We start from the raw sequence: 21,272 nt of genomic DNA, 5'->3' as shown, positions 1-21,272 counted from the left end.
AACTTCCCCTTTAAGCTCCCACATACAAGATAAAGAAAAAGGGAATACTGACTTTCCTATCAATTTCTTAGACAAAAATGAAAGAAAATAATTTGTTTATAATCATTTTGGAATGGGGGGGGAACTAAATGGGAAATGTCGTAGGCCTAGAAAAAAAATCACCAATGATAACCCTCCTTCACCCCGACTTTTTGCAGCCCTTGTAGTCACCACGAACCCAACCGCAACAGCTTACAGGGGCAGAAGCATAACCCTTCCCTGCCGGTTCGAGGGTAAACCGACAGCCGTCTACTGGTACAAGCATAACCGGACTGCACCCGACGCTGAACCCAAAGTTCCCGTGCAGTATTTTCAAGGAAAGGTGTTCAATGATGAGGAACCGCGGTTCAACATGACCGCGGATTATTCGATGGTCATATCGGATATCCGGGTCGAAGATGAAGAGATGTATTCATGCAAACCGGTTTTAGAAGACGATTCGACAGGAGAAAGTTTCACAAATCTAACTGTCATAGGTAGGTTTGATTGAGACGTAACGTCTGATAATTTCATTAAAAACAGAAATGAGTGTGGTAGAGTTTCAACGGGTCACAGTTTATGCTTAATGTTCTCCATACTCCTATATATATATATGACGAAGACATGAAGTTTGCGTCGAAAAAATTGTAGAATACTTGGAAAAAAACTCTATTGTAACTGCAATGCATTACCTCTTGTGTGTCTTATGTGTGTCCAACACGCGAAATGTAATGTAATTTTATATATATATATATATATATATATATATATATATATATATATATTATATATATATATATAGATATCATCGGCAGTATTATCGAAATTTTATTAAATTCAATGCTGAATAAAACGACTAATCTGTCAAAAATATCTATAGTATATCTCAATTGAAATTAATTCATCGAAACCTGACTTTTTGAAAGCAATGTTGGCCTAATAACGTGATATTCTGTCGATCGAGTCTATTTCCTGTTTGGGCAACCTTTGGAATGATAATCTGTTGTTCGAATCTGTGCCATGAATGATCATGGCTATCTGCATGGTGCATACACGATTGGTGACACAACATTTGCTCCCGCGACAATTGCTCCTGCGGCAATTGCTCCAGGTTAAATTTTGTCTAAGATGTAAGTTTAGGGGGTATCATGGTGTTAAACCAAGGGTTGAAGATTGTCATTCGATTAGCGTGGGGAATTTAGAGCGGTCCGGCGACAATTGCTTCACTCTAAATTGCCCACGCTAATCGAATGACAATCTTTTGCTCCGGCGACAATGCTCCGCTCTAAATTGCCCACGCTAATCGAATGACAATCTTTTGCTCCGGCGACAATGCTCCGCTCTAAATTGCCCACGCTAATCGAATGACAATCTTTTGCTCCGGCGACAATGCTCCGCTCTAAATTGCCCACGCTAATCGAATGACAATCTTTTGCTCCGGCGACAATGCTCCGCTCTAAATTGCCCACGCTAATCGAATGACAATCTTTTGCTCCGGCGACAATGCTCCGCTCTAAATTGCCCACGCTAATCGAATGACAATCTTTTGCTCCGGCGACAATGCTCCGCTCTAAATTCCCCACGCTAATCGAATGACAATCTTTTGCTCCGGCGACAATGCTCCGCTCTAAATTGCCCACGCTAATCGAATGACAATCTTCAACCCTTGGTTTAACACCATAGAACCAAACTATTACTTATATTAGTAGGCCCTAAGGGTTATCAATTAAATCACTGTCAAATTCAATCGTAAATCATATTATTTTCCTCCTAAAGCAATCTAGCATTCTTACGTTGGTTGGCATTTAAATACAAAAATAGCACTTACGTAAGATCTTCATAAACGGTCTATGTTCTATGATTGCAAGTGATAGTTATTAATCGAACGCTCTCAATTGCCCTTTTCGCTATTTATTGGGAAACTTAGAATCCCATCACACTATTGTTTATGGTAAAAAACTGTGACCGTTCTATACGTTTTACTTCTTGCTTCTGTTATATTTTTTTTATAGTATAGTTATGCCGATTAAGAGTATTGTCAGCATTATAAAAATCATGTTTATTATCATTACTGTATCTATTATTATTGATATTATAAATTATCATTATTATTATCACTACTACACTAAAACATGAACTGAATTATTAATATCATTATTATCGTTATCGTAGTTGTTATTATCAGTAGTAGTACTAGTACTAGTAGTAGTAGTATTACTATTATTATTATTACTATTATCAGTAGTAGTAGTAGTACTGCTACTACTACTACTACTACTACTACTACTACTACTACTACTACTACTACTACTACTACTAGTAGTAGTAGTAGTAGTATCACCATCATCATCTATCTTAATGTTACTTGCATTATAACAGCCTTAGCAGTACCCCTCGAGCCAGTCGTCCCGGACTGCAAGCCAACCGAGCCCGGTAAGTGCGTATATGAAGTAGAAGGAGTAGTCAAAGAAAGTTTTGAGCTCAGATGCAAGGTCGACGAGGTGAAACCAGCCGTTACACTGTCATGGATGGCTCAGGATGGGGAGAAGAGAGCATCGGTGGAAACTCCTTTAGGCCCCGATGAAAATGGACTTTTTAGCGTTGTTTCAGTGTTTACGGTGAGAAATATATTTGTTTCATTTATTCTCCACTCGTTGGTTTGATGACCCTCTTCAGCCACAGACTGTTCTTCTGAGGGGTCCAGTGTACACGTTTAAAAAATGCAATCAGTCCTATACAAAATAACTTACGACTACAAATTACGAATACAACAAAAACAAAAAAGTGGGTTTGGGGATTGCGGGGGTGGGGTAGCATGCAGTAAGGGGGAATTTTAATAGATGTTGAACTAATGTCGTCCGAAGTTAATTATCTTGACAAGTTTCAGGTAGGATGTGCGATACTAACTTGTTCCATAGCTTTCCGCCTTGAAAGAAGAAACGTCTTGTGCCATATTCAATTTTGGGGGCAGTTCAAGACCCCTACATGAGGCAAATAGAGAGATATACTAATTAGATACGTACTGGAAGCGTAGTCAAGCAATTTTAAGTAATCAAATCTGATGAACTACTGAAGTATCTTTCTCATGAAATAGGCCCATGTGCCAGAGGTTCACAATTTACGGCCCGCGAAGCTTCTCAATCTGGCTCCTTTTAAACCACTATGTTACAATATGAAATATACCTTAATATAATCGCATTTATGACCATGCAAGGAGCCATGAAAGAAAATGATAGTCCAGATAATTTGACTTTTAGCAAAGTTCAATGAATTTTGAGTCGTATCAGTCTGTACTATGTACAGTAGTTTATGATTTGATGTTATGAAGATAAGCCATTGCACTTATTACATCACACAGTTGGATTTAAATGTAGTAACTAGTTTCAGCATATTTAGATTGGACGCCAGAGTGATGTAAACTTGTTTTGTTTGTTTTTCTTTGTAACATTGATACATGTAATGTTATTTTAATATGTACACACGGACGTTCAGAAGAACAGCCATTGGCTGAAGTTCGTTTACCGTGTTGAAATGAAATAAATGAATGAATGAATACTGGTGGGATTTGTATAATTTCTACAATGAACATGTTAAATAATTCATACCAGACCACCTTGACCAGTAAACATCTTGCACCAGTTCCTTCGTCTGGCGATCACTAATTTTGTACCAAGGTTTCAGGAACTTGTTCACTTTCCCACTGAATGAAATTGATTCAAATTAGGAGAAACTTCAATTATTAGAATCTACGACATGCAGCCATGGTATACAAACCTGTAAAAGATCCTTTCACTACACCTGTGCCCTCAGTTCAAATATTTGTTGAAACTGACATTCATAAGTTTTGATAATACAACTTTCTTCAATGATTACTATTGAATATGGTTGCATTTTGTGTATTTGCATCAACATGGGTTATGGCTAAAGACAAAGAAATAAAAGATGACAAAAGAATATCACGGCCCAGTTTCACAAGACGTCAACGGTGGCCTGGGCTGACAACACTCACAACAGACAATTTTCGACTCATTTTTTTTTTTTTTTTGGGGGGGATAATTGAAAACAAATGAAAGGGGAAAGAAAAATAACTCCTCTTTTGAGGTGAAAGAGGGTGCCCTTAATATTTATATTTATATATTGATCAAAATTTAAATGACTGATGTCACGGCTAATTCACATTTTACTCACCTTTACCTCTGCTTTCTCTTAAAAAAAACTTGCAGGTATTTCGAAACGAGATTGGAGAGAACTTTGTTTGTAAAGCCACTGGTGAGAGTGTAAACGGAACATCAACATTACTGGTAACGGTAAAGTATCCAGAAAGTGAGTAAATTAAGCTCCATTGTTTTTATTTAAAGTTTTGACCACCGTACCGAGAACCAAGATTTTGAATAAACCTCAGTACCATACATGCTATAACTTTTTCAAAGAAGAAAAACTGGACAAAAAATTGGGATTTTGATATTTCTCCGTTCTGACGGCGGCATATCTGCAGATTAATGAGTAGATGTTATATCGCGCCAGTATAAGAAAAAAAATCATGATATTGGCGTATATGTAAATGATATCTAGGTGGCAATGGGCGTATAAATAATCATGGCCCTTGGGAAGCATCCCCGAAATTTTAATAAGGGGTTCTTACTGTATTGTCCATCGGCAGCATCCCCCACGAATGAAAATCGTTAACACAGCGCTGTACATAATTGCGAGAGAGCAAACCATGATCAAAATATTAGATATTTTGATGTAGATTGAATAGGTTAATGAATGCCATTTGACACAGAAGGTGATGTAGATTAATACGTCCAGCTGCCTCAATACTTCAGAAAATTCGAAATCAATCTTTATCATTATATGCCTACAATAATCTGTGATCATTTATATCTAACATTATTTTTTCTCGAGATATGACAAACTACCTTTGACGCGAATATTACACTTTACACAAGACGTAAAATTCTGATGAGGGATACAGTAGTCGATCACACCGCCAACCTCCATGCGCAGATGAGGTGCTCATAAACATTCCTGTGGAACGCCCGCGCTAAAATGCATTAAGTCAGAAATATGAAGGTTTTTATTTCAACATTCATTTTCTGCACAAGTTTAATATCATAATCAAATGTCTCATTTTGTTTTTATTTTTTATTTTTCTTCTCGTTTCTTTTTTTCTTCTTTAAAAAAAATTTTAATCAACAGAAAAGGGCCTCTCTGGCGGAGCGAAAGCGGTTATCGCAATATTTCTGATTCTCCTAATCGTCATTTTCGCATTGAGCATCGCCTATCTATTATGGAAAAGTAAGTGAAATAAAACATAGGAAGATCTAAACTTTTTTGGAAGAAACACGACAATACAAATTTTCCCATTGTTTACACCATTTTGTTTAGTTTATTGAATAAAGGCGGTATACTATGAAGATTACGATTGGAGAGGCACTGTCCGTGAAGCCCATTTTCGAGGCATGAAATTATGTTATATTCAAGGTTTGTCATTCTGCGCATGTGCAGAATATTTTTGTATTTTAGCAATGAACAAGAGCCGAAAATCAAATGCTACCTAAAGCGATCGTTTGTTGACCCTTTCAAATGCTCATTATCCACCTCTCCCCTCCTCGTCAAAGAAAATTATTCAAAAGTTCTTTCATGTTTAAGAATTGTAATTGGCGCGATAGGGAATAAAAAACAACCCCAAAGAGTGAAACTAAACATGTGGAATGTGATGGATGATAGGTGTGAATAAAATAACTTAACTTTGAAGAAATTACGAATTCTGTGAATGGAGGCTATGTGATGTGGTGGGGGTAATGCAACAAATCATATGTAAAAAATAGAGAGCTGAGGCAATGTAAAAAAAGGGAGTAGCTGAAGGGGAAGGTTATCCTGTCGAAGAAACTGTTGTAAAAAAGATTTAAAAAATAATACTAAATATTGGTGAAAGTTTGAGGAAAACCCATTAAAGATTAAGGAAGTTATTGGAATCTTAAATCTTGGATTTGTGACGTCATTAACGAGCAGCTGCAACATATGTTATGCAATATAAAACACATGAATTTCATTTTTCAATGGACCCTAATGACTATCTTTGTTTTCTTTTCTTGATGATTGATCGGGCGTGAAATTGTTTGTCTATAGATATAAAAAGGTACGGTATTTTCTGATAATTGACATTTCGTTGATTTTTTACCATTCGCTTTGTAGGAATGCTGCTCGCATATGACGTCACAAATAAAATAATCAAAATTCTAATAACTTTTTCAGTATTTTATTGATTTTTCTCAAACCTTCGGCAATATTTTTTCATTATATTTTCTGCTATTTTTACGATATACTATTTGCTGGTGCGAACTTCCCCATTTATATGAAAAATCACTTTGTTTATGACGTCACAATACAGAACGAAAGAATCAGCAGACGGAGACAGACGTAGACCAGATCGAGCCCTTAGCCCCATTTCAGGGTAAGAAAGGAAGATCGTATTGATACAAATACCCATAATAATACTCGTTACTATCTGAAAGGGGTGATATGCAATTAACACCACTTGTTACACCCTAATGAATAAAAAAGCGTATTTGAAATAGCACAAATATCATTATATCAAAAACGTCTGGTTTGATCATACGATTTAAGAAATTATTTGATCACTAATAAATAACTTTTTGAATAATAGAAAAATAATCAATGATAAATAATCCCCAAAAACAATAAATAATAAAATAATCTTAAAAAATAATAAATATAAAATAATACATGAAAATAATAAATAATAACAAAAAAATAATAAATATTTTTTTTTCATCGACAGCAATTCATAGGCCATGGAAATCTAGTCATATCTATCCATCACGGTGGTGTAATCAAATCTCGCTAATAGTACAATTATTATAAAACATGAAAGTGTATTTGAGCCTTCGTTTCACAACCATGCTGAGGTGTTGTGTAAATATTTGAAAGGCATGCTATTCATTTCAGAGATCAAAATTGTAAGTGATTATAATTTGTATAGCAATCACTGCTGGAAAGAGCCCAATGTGCCACACTGTATTCGCAGTGTGAAAATCAGTCATATTGCAAAGCACCTTCACACTGTTAACGGTAAAGTCCACCTCAGAAAAATGTTGATTTGAATCAATATAGAAATATCAGACAAGCATAATGGTGAAGATTTTATCAAAATGGGATGTAAAATAAGAAAGTTATGACATTTCAATGTTTCGCTTTTTTCACAAAGTAGTTGTAAGCACAACTCAGTGAGAGAATTGATGATGTCCCTCACTCACTATTTATTTTGTTTTTTATTGTTTGAACTATACAATATTTCAATTTTTATAGATTTGACAGTAAAGACCAACTTGACTGAATCATTACGTGTTGTTAAACAGTGGTTATTCCACATGTTCAGGGCAAAATAAAACTCCTTTTTTAACAGGACAATGAGGAGAAATATGAAAATTGTCTTCACACTTAAATCGAAGAATATTGACAGTGTGAATTAGACATTTACATAGTCTACTATGTGGTCACACTTTGTCTCACTGTGCTATGTCCAAAATGGGTTTAACGCGCAGTTTACTTTTGCTTCCCGTAGGTGACTTCAACGAACTGGCCGAGAAACTACGGGGTTACAAAACCCGGAGAATTTTCCAACTTGGAGAAAAAAGAAGACCGAAGTTGGCCCAAGGTGACCCGATTAGGAGTATTCGGAGTGACGCATGCCGGGAAGTCATCTCTTGTGAGATCTCTCACCTATTCTCTAAAAGGTATAAAAAAAAAACAGATCAAAATTACGCTTGGTGATCATAAAAAAAATCCATTCCATGATTTTCATTATTTAAAAATTTATTTTGAAATTCATTTTGTGAGATAACAGAGCTGAAACAATTTCTCTAATTGATCAATTTTCCCCTTCTTGTGGAAGCTCCACCAATCAAAGTGTCTGATATGGACCACGTGACATGGAGGCTTTTAATGAGCTATAGGTTTATAAACCCCTCAAAAAAAAATTTGCAACTCAGTTTTGGGGATGATATCTTTTTGATTAATGAAGTATAAAAGATGAAACTGGTATCATTGCAAAGCTGAATTATTCCTCTTTACATGCCATTTGCTGTGATTACGTAATCATGGAATATTCAATCACCCTGAACATTGAGAAAAGTGAGAAGTGAAATGTTGCAAAATACATTGATTTCTAACAAGAGTCTCCATTTCTATAAAATTTCTACCATGCAGGTGACAGTGAATGCACTCGGTCCATCCTCGAAACAATTGGAAATTCGCTATTGAAAACGACGCATTTTGCAACATTTCATTTTTTACAATACTGCATATTTATCATTTCTGCGTATTTCCTGATAACACAAGCATTACAAAAGACACATGATCGTAAAGAGGAATAATCATACTTTCCAATTATACAACTTTTACATCTGATGATGGCACATTAAGAAATTTATTAGCACTCAAACTTGAGTTGCAGAACTCTTTTGAGGGGTTTATATCGATTCTAATTGGTTGATATTGGTGTTTTTATCAATATACAATGCAACTATTGCCCTGATTGGCCTATATTACATTGACATGGATAGCAAATGTTTATGTTACCGGGTCCAATATTCCAATCAAATGAACACGAAACCCTTGTCTACATTTGATGGCCCGTATTCTGAAGTTAGGTTTAACTTACTCCACGGTCTAACTCTGTGCTAAAATTATGGGAAGACAAAAATGTCAAAAATTCTGTTTTAATGTATATTTCTTATTTTTACTATTTTGTTTCATAACGATGAAAAATACTTCAGTTATCATTCCCAGACAATTGCGAACAATTTAGGTGCCATATATGACTTAATAAATTGGATTTGTACTGTAAGGGGATTTGTGCTCCCATTGGCTCTCCATAATTAAACCACAACTTCAAACAAGGGTGCAATTTAAAGCCGAGTTCAGAATACGGGCCAATGGGTTTATCTTTACACTGAAAAAAAAATAGAATGCTAATTTAGCACTTTCAGTGCCTGAAAAGTGACTGCACTACGAGTGCTCATTTCCTAGTTTAAACTTGAACTAGAAAATCAGCACTCGTAGTGCAGTCACTATACAAACACTGTAAGTGCTAAATTAGCACTTCATTTTTCACAGTGTAAGGGGATTTGTGCTCCAATTGGCTCTCCATAGTTAAATCACAACTTTAAACCAGGGTTTAATTTAAACCCGAGTTCAGAATACGGGCCAATGGGTTTATCTTTACACTGTAAAAAAATGAATGTTAATTTAGCACTTTCACTGATTGAAAAGTGACTGCACTACGAGTACTCATTTTCTAGTTTAAATTTGAACAAAACAAATTAGCACTCGTAGTGCAGTCACTATACAAACACTGTAGCACTTCACTTTTACAGTATAGATATCACACTGTAAGTGCTTATTTAGCACTTCATTTTTTTACAGTGTAGATATTTTAGTTTGGTTCTTCCGTTCTTTATTAGGAGATTTCATCGCGGTGGAGGTGGCCCAGTCCCACTCCATAGGAGGAGTCACCGTCATCCCAAAGGTTTTTGCAATCACCGATCATATATCTGTGGTCGATAACAGAGGGTTGAAAGATCTCGATGTTTCATGCATTACTGACATCATGAACCAAATGCGTGAGTAATCTAAATGCTTACTCGTATATACCTTACCTTGAGTTATTTATATCATTTGGCTGGAGGGGGAGGGCTGTCCCTGCCTTCTACCCAATTCTCACAAAAAATGGTGTGTGGGGTTAAATTGCAAAAAATAGGTTGAAATCAGTTCTGAATTTCACTTTATTTGATGAATCTTTAAACACAAAATTCATTACAAATTTTATCAATTTAAAAATAACCGATCTTTCTCGATTATCATTTCTTTATATGATTTGCTTGACCAACCACGACCCCAAGGACTGCATTAATGATATCAATGATTTTCATTCCAAGCGATTCTATTTTTTATGTGTACAATGAACAGTTAAATGTTGCAATAAAACAATACAACCCCGAAAATTGTACATAAAACTGAAGCAAATTAGCAATAAATCTGAGATATACATATATCTAAAAACAAACAATGGTGTGATTCCATTATGATGAATAAAACATGAGAAATGGGGTTTTAAAAGGAAACAGAGCTTGTAGGACAATTATTGCATCTGTGATTAAATATAATTTGTAAGTCATAGAGCCAAAATAAAATCAACTTAAAAAAGAGAGCTATGAAAAGGGCAGCGTCAGGGTAATTTGAGATGGGGTTTGGCAGAACGACCCATGGTGGGCATATAACTAGTGTAAAGTTAAACTAACCTCTTTGCTCTTTCACATCTGACTTTCTTGGACTTTTTTGCGTATTTTTTGCCGTTTCTTTCTTCTTTAGAAGGAAAAAGTAAACTCTTGGATGGAACAGTCGATTTTCCGATCCTGGTCTTTGAGTAAGTACTATCTTGGACTTAAAATGTCAAAGAAAAAACTTGTACTGTAGCATTAAAAAGAATATTCATTACAATTAATGTCACGTATTGTATTTCCATATTGTAGTTTTATTGTTATCATTTGTATTATTTATAATTTTCACTAATAATATAATAATATCAATAATTACAATAAATATAACGCTAATTATGTTTTCTATTCTATATACTTGCTATTATACTTATTAATTATAGATTATTGTTACCATTACTGTAATTATTACAATTAGTCTTGGTTATATCATAATCATCTTCATCTTTATTTTCTAACTTGATAAACGATCATTTTTATAAAGAGATATGTAATTCCTATTTCTATTGGTCATGTTGGTTGTGTCTTGCCAAATATTGTAATTTCTGTCCTGATAATGTTCTCTTACTCTGCAGCGCAAGACAACCTGTCAACGCACTAGAAAAGTTTCTACCGGACTTTGTGAAGGCGACTCGTAAGGAATTTGGTAATGAATGTTTTACTTATTTTCTCTCTTAAACGTGTCTTATCTACATGTATGCCCAATCTTACCATGATCTTACCATTTTAACTAGTCGCGGCACCATGGTGATCCTGGCGATCTTTCAACAACAACAAAAAAGTCACGATATAGAATCGGAGGGGGGGGGGGACTCGCCTCTATATATCGCCATACGGGGATGTGCCGCTCCAGTCGGTCGTTTTCTGAAAAAAAATCTTAAACATGGGTCTTGCTATTGCAAGAAATCCTTAGTCATTTCTTCATTGTTCATATTTTCAACTGAATTATCATGAGGTCCGTTTCTGAAAAAAATTCTAAGAATCTCCTGAAAAAGCCCCGGAAATGTCTTTGTTAGTCACAGTTGAGAGTACGAGTAGCCGGGACCCTGGAATGAGTAGATTCTACCTGCAGTATTTCCACATCTTAGTACGATAGCAATGGGCACCGGGGTACGTCACTCTATGCGTATCTGGCACACTTAGTCGACCGTATACAGTACCGTACATACATAGTGCATGCAAGCACATGCATTTTTTTTGCATTTTCATATAGGCCTATTTGGGTTGCATGGATATCAACGGATGCAGCCGCGATGCGGGGATCTATCCCGGGATTTTCCGGGAATTTACGGCCTGACCAAGTTCAAAGAATTAATCTGGAAAATGGGTTTATATTTTAAAGAAAACCCTTAGACATGGGTCTGTATTTGAGAAAAATCCTTAGACATAGGTACCTGTTCATGGTCAAATAACCATAACAGGGTTCCCACGGTCATGGGAAATCCTGGAAAAAATTGTCCTGGAAAGTCAGGGAAAATTCATGGAACTTGGAAAATTTGTGAAAAGTCATGGAAAAGTCATGGAATTGCATTTACCTCATGGCTATGGCAGCTTTCCGTTTTGCCGTGAATTGCAAAGTTCTCTCATCCTATTTATCATACTCTGCTGTGTCTGATTTTGGAAACCGTGCCAGGAGGCAAGTCATGAAAAGCAGCAATTCAGTCATGGAAAAGTCATGGAATTCTTTTCAAATTTCTGTGGGAACCCTGCATAAGAAATGGGTAAGGCTTTCAAGCCCCGAGCCTCACACCCCCGTCCAATCATAATCCAAATAACCCCCCGATAGAATCGTCATCCACCGCAAATGATAGAGAGCTACCGAGGGTGATTACATGCAAAGCTGTGTTACGGCCCTGCTGACACGAGCTCACGAGACAATCAAGAATTATTTGAGTTGGCAATTTGAATTCGAGGTACACCAATATCTTATTAAACACAGGCCTTCAGGATGAGGCCCACTCACGAACAATCTCAAAATTCCCGTATTCTTCCAAAGCAAATTGAAACATCAAGATGAAATAAATGGTAATTAATGGTGGACTGACAACTACAAATATGAACAGATTCTACAAATAGACCTTCAAATACACAATTAAAAATGAGTACGCCATTTTTATCACTCACTGGAATTCCAGCTAAATCCTAATGGGCTGGTGCCCTCCTGCATGCTGCTCCGTTCACCAATAGTTTAAGGGACAGGCCCGATAAGCTCATTGCTCACAAGAGCTTTAGGAAGTGGACGGCACCATGCTGCAGTCCCCAAAGGAAGTCGGTCAGATCAGGGAATAATGATTTAAATGCTATTCTATAACTGCAAAAGTATTTCAATTTCTTATGAATCCGGGTTTATCATAATTTTTAGGTTTGCTCGTTTGTTTAATATTAGGTTCTCACCCAGCAATTGTGTTCACCCATGCACGCAACGTTGGCGATAGACAGGACACCATCAAAGCCCAGGCCACCGGCATGGGTGCCTTGGACCAGAAGATTTACTTCGTGGAAAACTTCACGGAGGACCCTAACGAACCTTGCTTCGAACGGCGTTTGGAGTTCCTGCGCATGCTGAAGACAATGCTGCAGTGTGCCGATGAGAATCTGGTGATAAGAGACAATAACAAGGCCAAAGGCAATGGCGCATCAAACGTCGTGCAGATGGACTCGGATGACGCTTCTAGGCAAAAGGGGTTGTTTGGTTTCCTCAAGAGGAAATAAGTACCAAGTGTCGTACACAGTGCGTTCTATCCGCAAACCTGAACGGTCCCTTATGGTGACATGCCTGGAGGAAAGAAATGTCGTTTTTCGATAGAGTGAAAATTATCCTCTTTATAAAGGGGTGCTAAGGATCCTTGAAAGTGTCACTGGGATGTCGAGATAACGGAGATAACGATCTTGGGAAGTTATCGGAAGACGAGATCTTGGACCTCTTACATCCCTTCGAAGAGATGAATATAATGAGATCGCTTTATTTTGTTACGTCTCAAGGGCGTAGGCTGGGCCGCACTGGGTGCACGTGTACCCTTATAATGAGGCTGAGGAGTTCCGACACTGGCAAGCAAAACGAGATTCGTATCCTTTCTTATACTTCTGGTTTTGAAAAAATATTGGCAATTTCCAGTGACGTTCTAATAAATTCAATTCAATTCTTATGCTTTCAGCAGCTTATTTTCCAAACTTTAGTTCCTCCTTCCGAGGAAGTGCAACTCCCCGTGCTCAAACCAGCCTACGCCCTTGCTTTTAGATGCATGACTGTACTATTTATTTATTTTTTTTACCTGAGGGTTAAGATACGCATTAACATATTCTGAAAGTTCGAGGGAGCGAAGGGTGCGTTGCATTTTTATAGTGACACTAAGATTTGGTGAAACGAAACTATGTTTTCACAAAAATTCTTTGGGGCAACTGCCCCTGCGCTGAGTACGGCCGTGAAGAAAATAATTAGATGATGAAACCTTGGATGTCATCATGTATAAATTCATAAATATACATTGAATTATTATCGATTCGATTATTATTTATGTTTTTGGTATGATTTCCATTGATAACCATTTTTATTATATTCATCATTATTGTTATTCAACTACTTATTAAATGCCTATACTGATGCATTATTACATTGATATTTTATACCAATATTAATATTTTGTAACGCATATATGATAAAATGTAGTTTTAGCCTAAAGGCTATCGGTCCCCCATTCATGTATAGAAAAAAGATTTTCGATAGACGAATGAAATGTTATCGTATATGTTATTTGAATGGACCACAAATATTATATTTTGTCTTTCTATGAATAATCATGTTGAAGAATGTATATTAAGGCTAAGAGTTCAAATGGACTGTTCGAAATGCGCATGCAAAAATTATCTTAATTGGGCATTTTAGAGGCCAAATATAAACCTTTGTGTTGTATGCCTAACCAATGAACATATTGAATGGAGAATTGTGTATATTATGGTTATCATGTATAGAGCCTATGTGTTAGGGTGTAGAATGTGTGTATAAGTGTGTGTGGTATCATCAAATAACTAGGTATCGGTGTGGTTACAGCTTCAAGGCACTTTTTCACGATTTCTATTATCCCTTTTCTGTATATTTTTTATCTGTTTAAATCGACATCTTTTAACCACTCTTCTTACAACATGCACAAAATACATGTAAATGATTGCATATCAAGGTGCTACACATAAGACTGCATCTGAATTTTCAACCCCTTCTATGCATGCCGGAGATTTTTGTTAAAGGATAAGTCTACCCCAACAGGAAGTTGAGCTGATTAAAAAGAGAAAAATTCAAAAAGCATAATATTGAAAATTTCATCAAAATCTGATGTAAAATAAGAAAGTTATGACATTTTAAAATTTCGCTAAATCTATATGCACATCCTGTTGGTATGCAAATGAGGGGACTGATGACGGTACCCACTAACTATTTTTTTATGTTATTGTATGAAATATTCTTATGTTCTCCCGCTTGTCATGTGAAATCGAATTTTATTCCACCCTGAACAAGTGGAATTAACACTGTTTAACAATTTGTGGTTCAGTCAAGTTTTACATCATTGCCAATTCTGTAAAAATTGAACTAGTGTATAATTCAAAAATCTAAAACAAAAAATAATGAGTGATAGACATCATCGACTCTCTAATTTGCATATCACTGAGTTGTGCATAATGTTTTGAGAAACTTTAGAATTTCAAAACTCTTATTTTATTAAAATCGACATCTTTGTGGGATGGACTTGACCTTTAATAATAAAAAAGTGCATTTTGTATTTGGTGGGTATCAGACCTTTTCATTTAAAATTGTGAAATACATCCAATTAACACTAAAATGCGTCTCAGATTCGTATCACCAAAACCACAACAGTTTATAGAATTTAGTAAATGGCACTTTCCCCGTGGCAGCGAATTGCGGAGGACGGCGTTAAATCCCTTGAAAGGATGTAAAACACACGTGTATGGATTTCCCGTTGTATTTCTACTTTCCTACATGATCCCGCAGTTCTTAATTCGTTTACCAAGGAAACGAGATGTAAAAGAAAACAACGTGGAATTAAACAAAAAATTGGATTCAATTATTAACTTTAAAAGTGTGGTGGTGGTGGCGTTCATTTTTTCTTAAAATATGTGGATTAGATGTTTTTTTTTATTATTTGTGGAGCTATTGTGAGGATGCATTTAAACATACGTTAAATTTAATAATGAATAATTAGTATAGCTTTTAATGTAGTAAATATACATATATATTTTCCATGTAAATATATGCTTGTATCTATGCACGGCATTCTTCTCATATTGGTGTATATAAATGTTTGTTCGCTTATACCGAAGAGTGACGTCCTTAATTTTGCATTTCAGCATTTATGATACCATATTTTAATAGAGCATGATGACCCCCCGCCCCCAATACCAAAATTTATAATTGCGAATCGGTCAATGGGTGCCTGAGATAAGACCTCATGAATACATTGACTTCAATGGGGCTAATTATGTATTCATGAGGTCATATCTCAGGCCCCCATGGACTGATTCGCACCAAATTTGGGCAGTGAAGGTATTACATCATGCTCTACAAAATGTGATATAAAAAATTCTGAAATGCAAAAAAAATTGTGACGTCATCACTTCGGTGCACTCTATTTAGGCATGACCGGAACACGTGCTAAGTCGGTTACATATAAGGATATATCATTAATCGCAAGAAAAATGTCATCAGTGCTGCACAAAGTAAATATGTGTAACTTAAAAACAACTTTATGTAATATCAACAAGTTTTGTAACATTTTTTCACTCACTTTTGTTGTAGAAATAGACGTGGAATCATCCATGTTGTATACATGTATGTGATTTTGTATCAGTTTGGTCATGATGCGTTTAACATTGTTACCTAGTAAAATATTGGGTGATTGACTAGTTTGATTTAGCTGAAAATAATATCAAGGTTCTATCAGTCTACCCAACTCCATATTTCGTGTTACTTAAAAAAAACTTTTTTAGGGCATCCCACGTGTAAATTCCCACAACTCTTTATTTTCCGTGTATATGTGAACGTTTGAAATTGGTGATATCGTGCTTGAACTTTGAAGTGATTATTGCAACAGCTACCATTAGCTGAAAACGCCACATCAATTTATTTTATGTACAATTTTTTTTACTTGATGTTTATGAGATGGTAGATTTTCTCTAAAGGTATTTGTTTAAAAAACAACTAAGAAGAAAATAAACCCCACATCGCAATGCACGGCTTTGGATATATGGGACGACATTCCATTCGGAAAACTCTTTATTTTCATTTTGTGAAGTTACTTGTAGATTTTCATATGTCTTGTTTATACGATTAGAAAATGTATTTTTCTCAGAAAAAATCAATTTCACCACTGACTTTATTATATAAATAATCAACAGGCACATAGTTTTATGCTATAACTACAATAATAAAGATAGTTTCCTTTATCATTAAGTTTGAATAAAAAAGAAGAAATTGAGTAATTTAATCCACATTTGGTTACAACAGCTGCTATAAAAAATATCGACATCTAAAAACAAAAATGAAAAGAATGCATACCTCCATTTTAACGATTCTTGTCACACCTCTATAGATTTCGTTTTTTATTTAGTTATATTTTAGTAATTGTGTTATTAATTAATTATTTTAATAACTCCGACTTGATATCAGGATGATAATTCCTCTTTTTATACTCTGTAAGTCGACCTGACAACTCAACTTCAAAAGGGTTACGTGTCATCATAGTGACAATATAGGTGTCTTGTCATTTATTCTGAATCGCCCTAGCTGGTATAATAACTTTATGTCGCTATGACGATGGAGTGAAAATGATAGGGCTTTCAAATCGACTTTTGACGATAATGTTCCCAAATCTTGTTATTTTTCATATCATTTTAACGGTCCCGTATATCTAAACATGTGCAAGATAAACCATCAGCTATTATGAGGTATGGCAGTCTTTAGGTATATTATTACATTTAAAACCAATGAAAAATTTAAACCTCATTAATTATATACATAAAATGAGATGAGGCGAGGCCAACTCAACAGATGACGCAGGACACCGTGATTTGCTTTAGCTTTCGTTTTTTAATTGAGACTTCGTCAGAAGCGTCTGAAAAATATAAGGAGATACAACATCCAAGTTTGTTTTGCATATCAATGAATTATCACCAAGTTGAATATGTTTCATAATGACGGATTAATGAATGAACAAATAAATTAATGAATAATAAATTAATGAATAATAAATAATTAACGTTAATTCGATTAAAAAATAATGATATGAATGAAGAAGACATACCTGTAATTACAGACTATTGTGAAAGTATGACCGTATCCTATCTCGTTCTTTAGGAAAGTGGCAAAAATTGCAAAATGCAAACGTTGGTTGCTCGGTGGTGAAAGCGGAAAGCGCTCCGGCAATGCGCATATAATTTATGTCACAATGGATATGGATATTCATGAAATAGATATCGTAGGCTGGAGGATGATGACGAAAGCATTGTTTCTTACAAGTATAGTAATTAAATCTCTATGAAACGATATAAATTTTGAAATCAAATTGAGTAAAGATTATAAATAAAATTGTTGATAATTCGCATGACCTAAAGTCTCACTTCTCAAGCTTGGGTCATCTATAGATATATATGTATACATATATATAATATGTACATGTATGTATGTATATATTCGTTTTTAGTTTTTATATTGCATGCGCAATTAATAAATTAATGGTTTTAATTGTATTGATATGCTAGATAGCGTGCGTACATAATGTGTTATGGTCTCATGTGTTATGATTAATCTACGATTCGAGATACGAGCATTTTATTTGTTGCAAAATAGACGATATTGATGATGATGACGATTTGAAAATGAACGTATGGGTATCTAGGTGATGAAAGTAGTGCGATTGCAACTACCCACAATTTTCATCACCATCACATTTTGTGTCATTATTTATGACACTCTTGCAAATATCGCACGATGCATTTACTCTTAAATAAATTTATGTAACCTACTTCCGAAAATCAGTTTTGATCTATTCGATTTCACCCACCTTGACTTTGAGTGTGTGTACGTGCGTGTGTGTGTGTGTGAGGGTGGGTAAGGGTTTGTGTGTGTCTGTGTGTTTGGGAGTAGGGGTGTGCGCGCGTGTTTGAGAGAGATACCGAGACTGGTGTAATTGAGATAGAAAATGGAGTTATCGAGTGTGGGCTGACCTAAACTTACGGAAAAGGGGTTAATCGGGAGAGAAAGATAGAGAGAGAACGAGGGGGGGGGGGAGTGTGTGTATGTACGAAGCGAATCAAGAGGAGAGACGAAGATTTATTAACAAACGAACATGTGCAAATGTGTTTAACAATACCGTATACATGTTGATTAAAATACTATATTTTCTTATTAAGACTATAGGCCTACATCCTCAACGTATTTTCATTATTTAAAGCAAATGCATTCAAAATCATTGGAGGTAAATCATCCTCAGATTTACAATTCGGCGGATCTTTCAGAACGGAAAATACACTCATAATTTGAAAGAACATGATAGCAAAATGTGTAAAAAAAAACCCAACAAAACAGAGAACTGATATCACAATATTCTCCCCAAATAAAAAAAATTACAATGCTCAAATAAGTCAAAATCATCTCGGTTTGATTATTATTCTGAAAAGCGAGAAAAAAGGAATAACAAGAAGACAAAGCTTGGTCATCACATTTGGGACTTCCGAATTAAAGGGGAAGTTCACACTAACAAATAGTATATTATAAAAATTGCAAAAATAAATAATAACATATCGGTGAAGTTTAGAGGAAAATCCATCAAAAGTTGAAAGTTATTGGAACATTTTTATTTATGACGTCACATATGAGCAGCTTCACATGTATCATGAATTAAAAAAAAAATCCGTGATAATGTCATTTTCTCCTAAATTTGACAATGGGTTATGTTTTAACTTTAATATATTACTAAATTATTTCACTACTAGTTATGAAAAAAACTAAATTATTTTCAACCATTTTTAAAAAGTGAACTTTATGGGTTTAATATTACATAACATATGAGACAGCTGCTCGTATATGATGTCACAAATAAAAAAAAAACTTCAAATTCTATTAACTATCTTACAAGAGGAGTAATCAATTAGCACTGTCACTTCTGGAAGCACTTTCCCGGGGAAAAAATGAAAGAGGATCTGAAAAGAAAATAAAGGTCAAACGGTAATACTCGGCCATCAGACCTCCTCCACCTCCTGTCGAACGCTAGTTATGCTAGTGGTAAGACCTAGTTATTTTGGTGGGTGAAAGCGTTTTGGGCATGTGAGTCTGTATGAGGGTGTGTGTGTGTGTGATAGTGAGACGAGGTGTAAAATAAGATAGAAAGTGGAGTCCGAGTCAGAGAGTGGTGGGCTGACCTAAACATACTGAAAAGGGGTTAATCGGGAGAGAAAGAAAGAGAGAGAGAGAGAGAGAGAGAGAGTAAGAATAGAAACAAGAAGAGATACTTAACTTAACAAAAAACAACAACATGTGCAGATGTGGTTAAATGTCTATACGACATATTTTACAATATCTTATACATCTTAATTATGAAATACAAGCAGAGCAGAGGGCACCAGACCCCACCAGGATGTAGATGGGTGGGGCAAATCTGTACCTCAGTAACTTAAGATCTCTCTCTTCTTGTTTTAATTCGTTTACATTTATAATTGGAGTTGTTATATGTATTTAGGTATATCCAAAGGAACTCTTACTGCGCTAGCGCCATGAGCGTCTCTGGACGGTTTGTGCGCTCAATAAGACATCACTATTACCATCATTATTATCTAATGTGATAATAATAACAATATTCCGCTTTTATATATCGCTAATTACATCGGAACAACGTCTCTAAAGCGCTTAAAGATATGTTATTTCCCCGGTCATCGGATCCTGGTATGCCCGCGTACAATGTATGCACCTTCTCCACTCCCTTGGGAGCATTCCAAAAGAGTTCCAAGACTCAATAGCAAGGCATACTACATTTATAGACCTTCACATCCGACCAAGTACCCATTCAACATCTTGGTGGAGAGTAGCAAATTGTGGATCGACGCCTTGCCAAAGGACGTTACGCCATGGTGGGATTCGAATACACGACCCTCTGATTACAAGGCAAGAGTCAGAACCGCTACACCACGACGCTTGTTAATTTAATGACATAATCACATCGGTGCATTATATCGGAGGGCATTAGCCCAGTCGTTCTAGCACAAAATTTGACCAAACTTGGAACGAATTGCAACATAATTTTGTTTTTTTCACCACAGTGTATTTCTGTGAAGTCCCTATGCAACATACTAAAAGTCCCAAACTATCTGAATAGGGGAAAAGCATCTAATTTGCATAAATCCAAGATGGCTGCCAAACTTAATTGATGTGCCTTATCCTTAATATTTTTACACTTTTCACAGACAAATGGAAAATATTAAATGAATACGCATGTCACTATGATTTAGACATTAGAAATCGATTGCAATCGTTTTCTGGACGGTCCGGTTAATATTTTTCGAAAAATGTGAGAGTTTATGCCAATTTCCACGTTTCAGGTAACATATTTGCATGTGCATTAATATCTTTATTTTTTACCATTAACATCAACAACTATTGCAAAATGTCATCATTCGACACGTAAGGGTGTATATTACCGAGAATATTGATATGCTTCATGACAGTAAATGTCTTAACTTGTACCTTAAATCATCGTCCCACAAGAGCCTGTCAAAGGTGCAAATATCTTGCTTTTTGGAGCCCCTAATGTGACGAGATGGTGTTTTTGCTACAGAGAAAAGCAACTTTTATTGTCATGAAATCACAATTTGGAGACAAAAGAGCAGGCTTTTCGCTATCAGTACCTAAAAAGAAGTGATGGCACAACAAATCCTACCCCTCGGGGGGCTGCC

The 21,272-nt window shown here is 35.6% G+C and overlaps 1 long non-coding RNA gene and 1 pseudogene across 1 annotated transcript; both read left to right on the top strand.

Annotated features, from left to right (window-relative positions):
• Window positions 1-203: 203 nt before the first annotated feature.
• LOC121420421 lies at window positions 204-9,673 on the top strand (annotated as a pseudogene).
• A 5,271-nt stretch (window positions 9,674-14,944) lies between these two features.
• Window positions 14,945-18,359, top strand: LOC121420420. Its single transcript, XR_005970756.1, has 2 exons — window positions 14,945-15,751; window positions 15,822-18,359. It is a non-coding gene; the product is annotated as an uncharacterized LOC121420420 (long non-coding RNA).
• Window positions 18,360-21,272: the final 2,913 nt, after the last annotated feature.

This window comes from Lytechinus variegatus, chromosome 8, assembly GCF_018143015.1.
Source record: "Lytechinus variegatus isolate NC3 chromosome 8, Lvar_3.0, whole genome shotgun sequence".
Taxonomy (NCBI): Eukaryota; Metazoa; Echinodermata; class Echinoidea; order Temnopleuroida; family Toxopneustidae; genus Lytechinus; species Lytechinus variegatus.
This window is presented reverse-complemented; position numbering and strand designations above follow the sequence as displayed.